At 43.9% G+C, this 6,768-nt stretch overlaps 1 long non-coding RNA gene across 1 annotated transcript; it reads right to left on the bottom strand.

The window, feature by feature from the left end:
* Nucleotides 1–4,631: 4,631 nt before the first annotated feature.
* Nucleotides 4,632–6,253, bottom strand: LOC132656641 (uncharacterized). The gene is made up of 2 exons (XR_009594359.1): nt 5,747–6,253; nt 4,632–5,311 (listed from the first exon to the last, which is right to left on the bottom strand). It is a non-coding gene; the product is annotated as an uncharacterized LOC132656641 (long non-coding RNA).
* Nucleotides 6,254–6,768: the final 515 nt, after the last annotated feature.

Below are 6,768 nucleotides of genomic sequence, written 5' to 3'. Positions count from 1 at the left end.
CCACCTTTAAATACTATCAACATAGTAGTTGAGGATTAATTTCTAGCACAAGCTTGGGAGGGAACATTCAAAACGTGGTGCTAGGGAAGTGTCCCTAATATAGGAAAGTGTTCTGCATGGAGAGTGAACTACAATAGCCATGATTTTGATTTCAAATGAGTGAGCTTATTAAGTATATAGCACAACCAACTGGAAAAGCACAAATAGCAAGCGATAGATAGATAGATAGATAGATAGATAGATAGATAGATAGATAGATAGATAGATAGCAAACACACCAACTGGGGCTCTTACAACACTCAGCAGAAATGCCTGGAGTGTCCCAGTTGAGAGAACAAAGAACGTGAGGGAAGGCCTGCTGAACAGTCATGCTGGAGCTCCTGGCTGAGAGGCTCCTGGACAGGGCACCTCCACAGCACAGGTACTTTTGTACCACAGATCAACAATAGCAGCCTCTGTTGGAAATGGTTACCCTATCCCTTCTCAGGGGAGCAATGTTGTCTTAAAGCCTTTAGCTGTTTGCGGTTCTCTTTTCTCTCTGTCACAGAGTTCAGGAAACAGCCTGACTCAGGACATGGAGGTTTGAAGGACACTTGAGATAAACACGTCTGAATTGGAGGCAAGGGAGAAACTCCTGAAGTCGGATTTCAACAAGCAAGCACAACACCTAACAACTTACCAAGAGGTGGTCCATTACAGCCCATTTCCCTGAGATTCAGCCTGAGCAGGGGCTGCATCTCATGCATGGATACCTAGCCCCCTGGTTGCCAATCAAAGCCCTCAGAACAGATTCATTGGGGAGGTATGGGTCTAACAGATTCAAAGGGCCTAATGTAGGATGATCAAACAATTTCTATGGTAAGTGTCTTTCTTGAAGCTCAAGGGAACTGCTGCATTAATTATGTTAATGAATGTCGAGACACAATCTATAAATGAAGCTGTGTGAGGTGGTGTCTCAGACCTTGTGAGAAAACTTCAAGTAAACAAGACAAGAGTCTTATCATCTCCATCCTTCCCTCACAAGGGTTATTTTTGGAATGTGCTTTCATGCCCTTCCCAGGTGGGTTTACTTTGGGCCTGTCAAGTCACTATCATTCAGATGAGGTTTCCAAGTACAGGTTGTCTTCATGATTTTACACAGAACTAATGTAACCATGGGCTCTAGACTGTACACAGCCTAACTCAGCCCCCGTGACTGTTATACAACTTGCACTCAAGTAAACTTTGCTCACGCGACCTTGCTAAGTCCTCAGAATGCCTTCAGAATATAAACCGTCTGACACTCTGAGTATAGTTGGCGAATGCATGACTTTAGTCCACCTCATTTTTAGTCTCCAACTTCCCAGATTCATGCCACCAAACAAAGTCATAACAGATAAAGACAGAAATGTGTCAGCAAAAATACAGAAGATACAATCATAAAGAGAATTGTGCAAAAGTAGGTCACACGTGTGTGGAATTCTGTGAATTTTTACCTTGAAAATTCCAAAAATATTGTTGCCCCTATGTCTTAGTTAGGGTTTTATTACTGTGACAAGACACCATGAGTATGGCAACTATTATAAAGGAAAACATTTAATTGGGGCTGGCTTACAGTTCAGAGGTTTAGTCCATTGTCATGGCAGGAAACATAGTGGCACCCAGGCAGAATGGTGTTGGAAACGGTGCTGAGAGCTGTGCATCTTTTTGAAAAGCTTTTTTTATTGATTCTTTGTAAGTTTCTCATCTTGCACAGCAGTCCCGTTCATCACCCCATCTCCTTGTATCCTCCCTCTACCCTTGCAATCTCCCCCCCCCAAATAAAAAAACACACAAACCAACAACAAAACAAAACAAAGCCAACCTCTGGTCATGGAAACTGTATTGTGTTACAGTGTGGCCCGTAGTATACCGCTGTTTCCATACATCTTGTTCATTGCAATGAGTCAGTGTCCTGGGGAATCTAGCTTCTGAGACCTATTTCCCCACCCCTCCCTACAGGACAGCCAGGACAGCCTCCCCTCCCCCCACTACCACCACACACACACACCCCTCAGCACCCAGCAAGGAGACACTGCCAGCACTCACTTCTTCATGCTTGGCTTAGGAAACCATGGGGATTTGGAAGATTTTCTTTTTCCCTTTAATTCCAGGTCTGTCATGTTGCAAATGAGCTTGCCCTTTGAGCCAATTCATAAGAAAACAGGACCCTCTCTGGCTCTCGGTTTCTCTTTCTCATCTGTCCATTCCTGCCATTATTTAAGCCCCCAGCTGCTAATGAGGGCCTTGGTCTGTTTCCTGGGAAGACAGGAGACTTAGAGTCACTGTCTGCTCTGACTCTCTCTCTCTGTCTGTGTGTGTGTGTGTGTGTGTGTGCTTCTGCTTCTGTTCCTCACTCTTCTGACATCTCAGCTGTCTCTCTTTCATTGTGTTCCTTAAGTCTCCTGGGCCCATAATTTAAAATTGTCTATACATTGTGATGCTGGGTAACTCAGTTGGTAACATGCTTTGCTCTGCACACAGGAAAACCTGACCTTTATCTTGAGCCCCACAACCCATTTACGAGACACATGCTTATAATCCCAGCAGCCAGGGGGGAAAAAGAGGCAGAGCCCCCCCTGAGGCTCATTGGGCATCCAGGCTACCTACTTGGAAAATTTCAAGTGAAAGAGCCTATCTCAAAACAAGATGAATAATTCCTGAGGTAAGACACTCAAAGCTGACCTCTGACCTCCACTTGAACCTGCGCGCGCACGCGCGCACGCGCACACACACACACACACACCCCCCTCAATATTGTACTAACAGCTTTCTGCAGTATTTTTATTTTCAGAATTATATTTCATATCACATTTTAATAATCTTATTTGGATTGTATTCTATCCTAATTTTTTAAAGAAAAAATTAAGCTATTGGATGGAAACATACCTTTAGTATACTGTCCGTTTTCTAAGAGACACTTGGCCTCTATAAGGAAATAGACTCATGAATTATGTCTCGGGACCAGGAGACGTCACTGGGGTTCTAAAGTAAAACTAAAGCTGTTGAAAAGACCAAGACGACAGGGCTTCACGTGAAGATCTTTGCAGTGCCCACCGATTGTGCTCATTTCAGACCACAGCAAAATCAACGTCTTGGGATACTACTTACCCTGTAGATATAAGAAGACTGGAGGCATATGACTATTTAACCTCATTTTACAGTCTGAAGCAAACAACAATATATACATATATGTGATATATGCATATGATATACACATACATAGATGATATACATGTATATTATATATATATATATATACTATATATCTTTTTATTATTAAATGGCTTGGAAATATATTGAGGTTTTTATTTGAAAACATAAAACACCTGGTCTCCAGGCTCACCACACCCTCAATGGAGCTACAGAGCCTTTGTGTCAAAGAGCAGTCCTCCTGCCCCAAACTATCTCCTTACCCCCTCGACACCCCTCTTTGGCTCCTTACTCCTGCTGCACAGGAGGGCTCAGACAACAATACTGTCCACGAAGGGAAGATGCCGTGTGTAGGGACCCGGAATGGCTTCTGGTAGAGGAGAGTCACGTCTCAGTTCTTACAAATAAATATATCAAATACCAAATGTAGGAAGCAAAATCTCTGTAGGTGTTGGACTCACTGTACACATAAACATGTTGAGTCAGGAAGAGTAAGGGGCTTATCATAGGGCGATGCACTTTATTCTAGTCCTTTCACAGATGGTTTCTCCATACTTTTTCTTATTCCTTTGTCTATAGTAGGAGAGACTATGAATGAGACTGTTGCCTGCATCTTTGACATGGGAATAGGGAAACATTTGAATCATTCAGAAAGATTCAAAGAACTGTTTGCTTTCATGTGGAGTTTCAATGCTCCCAGGCCCAGGAAACGCCTTCTCTGAACCCACCAATCCCTTGGTATCCTTGTCAGGGCTAGGACAAATTCCCAGCAGAGATCGATACCATCTCAGATTACAGGTCTCCGAGAGGACCTGTGTGGGTCTGAGACAGGTGGTGTTTTTTATAAATCGCCTGTGCTCCAGGTCTCCCAGCCCTGGAGCAGCTCAGAGATCTAATCATGTTTCAGGACCCGGTCCCAGCCGTGAATCTTCCAGCCCCACAAGTGTGAAAGCAGAAACTCTGAGACAAAAGGAGCTCTCTGGGGGTTCGAGGGAACCTATTACTCAAACATAGGTTTTCACAAAGCAAGGAAACTTAATTCCCAGCTATGATACTGGGATAAACAAAACGTAATCTACAACATTGCTTAGTTCATCCAGGCCTTATCTCCTTTTTCCATGTAAGTAACCGGAGGGAAAAACGCGGAGACTTTTAGTAGCATTATCGTATTTGGAACTCATTGTAACGGCGAACTGCAGATATTTCATACAGAAGGCATGTCCACGGTGGCTGTGAATGCAGATGGGCTCCAAGGTGGAATTACCCCTCGTGCAATCAAGAATTTAAATGCAAAAGCTACTCAACAATTTTCCCCATTGCAGCTGCCCATTTTATCTGTTGCAAAACTAGGGATGATGCAAGCAGCTGATTATGGTTTACAATGACAATAAACCTCTCAGAATTAGCTGTTTCCAAAATAAATAGCCATTCTGTTAAATGTTAAATAACAAGTCATAAAGTGCTGAAAACAGCCAATTTCTTGTGGATTATTGCCTTAATAAATTTCAGCCAGAAAGGCAGGTCATTAAAGCTGTGAACGCCACACATCAAAAACAATCGCATTTTAAAAAATCAATCAATCAACTAATCCATCCTGTTCCACCATGAGTCACACCTATTTTGTTGAATTCCTCGTGGCTATTCCTTCCCTGGATATGGCTAGTTCTCGTTCCCCAAAAAGCCTTCTGGACTTATTCCGACATTAAGCGTTACCCAGGCTGAGTTATTAAATTGACCCCTTCTGAGTGTGTTCAGAGAGCCCAGCTGTACTTCTTGGGCACCACATTTAAAGTCTACAGTTTTCCAATTGACGAAACACAGACCTGTCCACTAAATTAAATATTTGAGTCAAAGCTCAGTGGCAAATAGATTCCAACTGTGGCTCTAATATAGGCCATTCTTGTAAAAGGAGCCAACTTCATTGGGATGATTGACAGAAGATTCCTCACCATAGCAACCAGGGTTATCTCTCTGGAATAACAACATTAACCTTCTTCATAACCAGTTTTTCATCCTTAAGTATAAAAGGCAGCTGCATGCATCTTCCATGATCCTTTTATTTTTATTTTTGAACGAACGGTTAGCAGCTACATAAAAATAGGACAAAATGCTGGGAAGCCAAATTAATTTTGAATTCATCCTGAAAAAAAAGAAAAGAAAAGAAAAGAAAAGGCACCACAATGTATCTTGTAGGCAGAACAATTAAAGGGCAGGAAGATTTCCCTGTCTTCTCTGGGCACAGGGCAGTAGCAAAGAGATTTCTATTCATCTACTGCCTCTGTAACAGCCTGCTGCATTGATTGGCTTTGTGCTGTAATGTGTGTGGTAGGAGACCAAGGGATCACTGAGAAATGTTTCTCAGATATTATTTTGGTCTCATGCTTTGACCTTAGGACTCCTAACTTCACACACACACACACACACACACACACACACACACCCCTTAACAGTGCTCTCAAGTACACAGGACTGAATCATCTATAGTAACATTCATACTTTCTGTACACACAGTCTACCATCTTTTATGCATATTCTATCACCTTTTACAGAAATTGCTAAATGGACCCCAAATCACCGCCTTTGTCCTACATCAAATGCTTGGTGGAGCTGCAGACGTTGGCGATGGAAGATGTCTCTCGCTGAAGCACCTCCCCAGCCCCAGCAACTGCCACACGCTGTGGCCCGACTTCCAAGGCTGGCATCTGCTGGACGCATCCAATTCCAACCAGTGTGATCAAGTAAAATAAAACAAAAAACAAGTGTAGCACTGGCCCCAGAATGCAGGACAGGGACAGGGCTGAGGAAATCTGGCCTGCAAAACTGGCTGGGCCACTGTCAGCCCAGCCGTTTTCCTGTCCTCTTTCCCGGTCAGATCCATTTCTCATCGAAGCCAATTTCCCGCACCTGCTCCCTTGGAACACTGAGCAATCTTTTCTGAGGCTTCTGTATCAGTCAAGGTCGCCGTCTCAAGTTCTGAGGCGTAAACACTGAGAACTGCACTCCTTGCAGAGGATGGAGGGTAGAAAGGAAAGAGGTGTTACCCCGACAGAGCAAACACCATCCAGGACCGGGAAACACAGCTGTGGCACTCTCTATTCCCAGCATACAAAGAAAACAGATCAATTCTGTAGGGCTTTGATGTGGGTGTGGGCGGGGCGGTGGCAAGTCAAAAACTCTTTCAAAAAATCCCTAACCTGGTTTGTAGCTAAAGCAAACCCACCAACCAGAAGGCATGGCCACTGGCTTTCAAAACATATTTTCTGTGTACCAGTTTTGTATTAAGTTCAGGTGTTGGAAGAAAGCTGTGAGAGGTTTGACAGGCGCCTGCTCGCCTATCCCTCACGTCTGTCCTACCTACCAACACCATCGCTGGCTTTGGCTAGCTTTGGAGACCCTTCCTCCCAATCTAAGCCATAGCCCTGAGCTTATGACCCATAAGACCATGGCTAAATGAGATCAGCCCAAATTGCACTTTGACTCGAGGGCTTGATAAAAGGCGCTAGCCACCGGCAGTGAACTTGCCCACCTGAGACGCTCGGGAGGCGTGGCTGAAGACCTAAAGGAGGTTTTTGCCTCAATTGCGTGCGGAGCTCAGGA

This window comes from Meriones unguiculatus, chromosome 9 (assembly GCF_030254825.1).
Source record: "Meriones unguiculatus strain TT.TT164.6M chromosome 9, Bangor_MerUng_6.1, whole genome shotgun sequence".
In the NCBI taxonomy this organism is placed as follows: domain Eukaryota; kingdom Metazoa; phylum Chordata; class Mammalia; order Rodentia; family Muridae; genus Meriones; species Meriones unguiculatus.
Note: the sequence above shows the minus strand (reverse complement) of the source record. Positions and strands in the feature narration are given on the sequence as shown.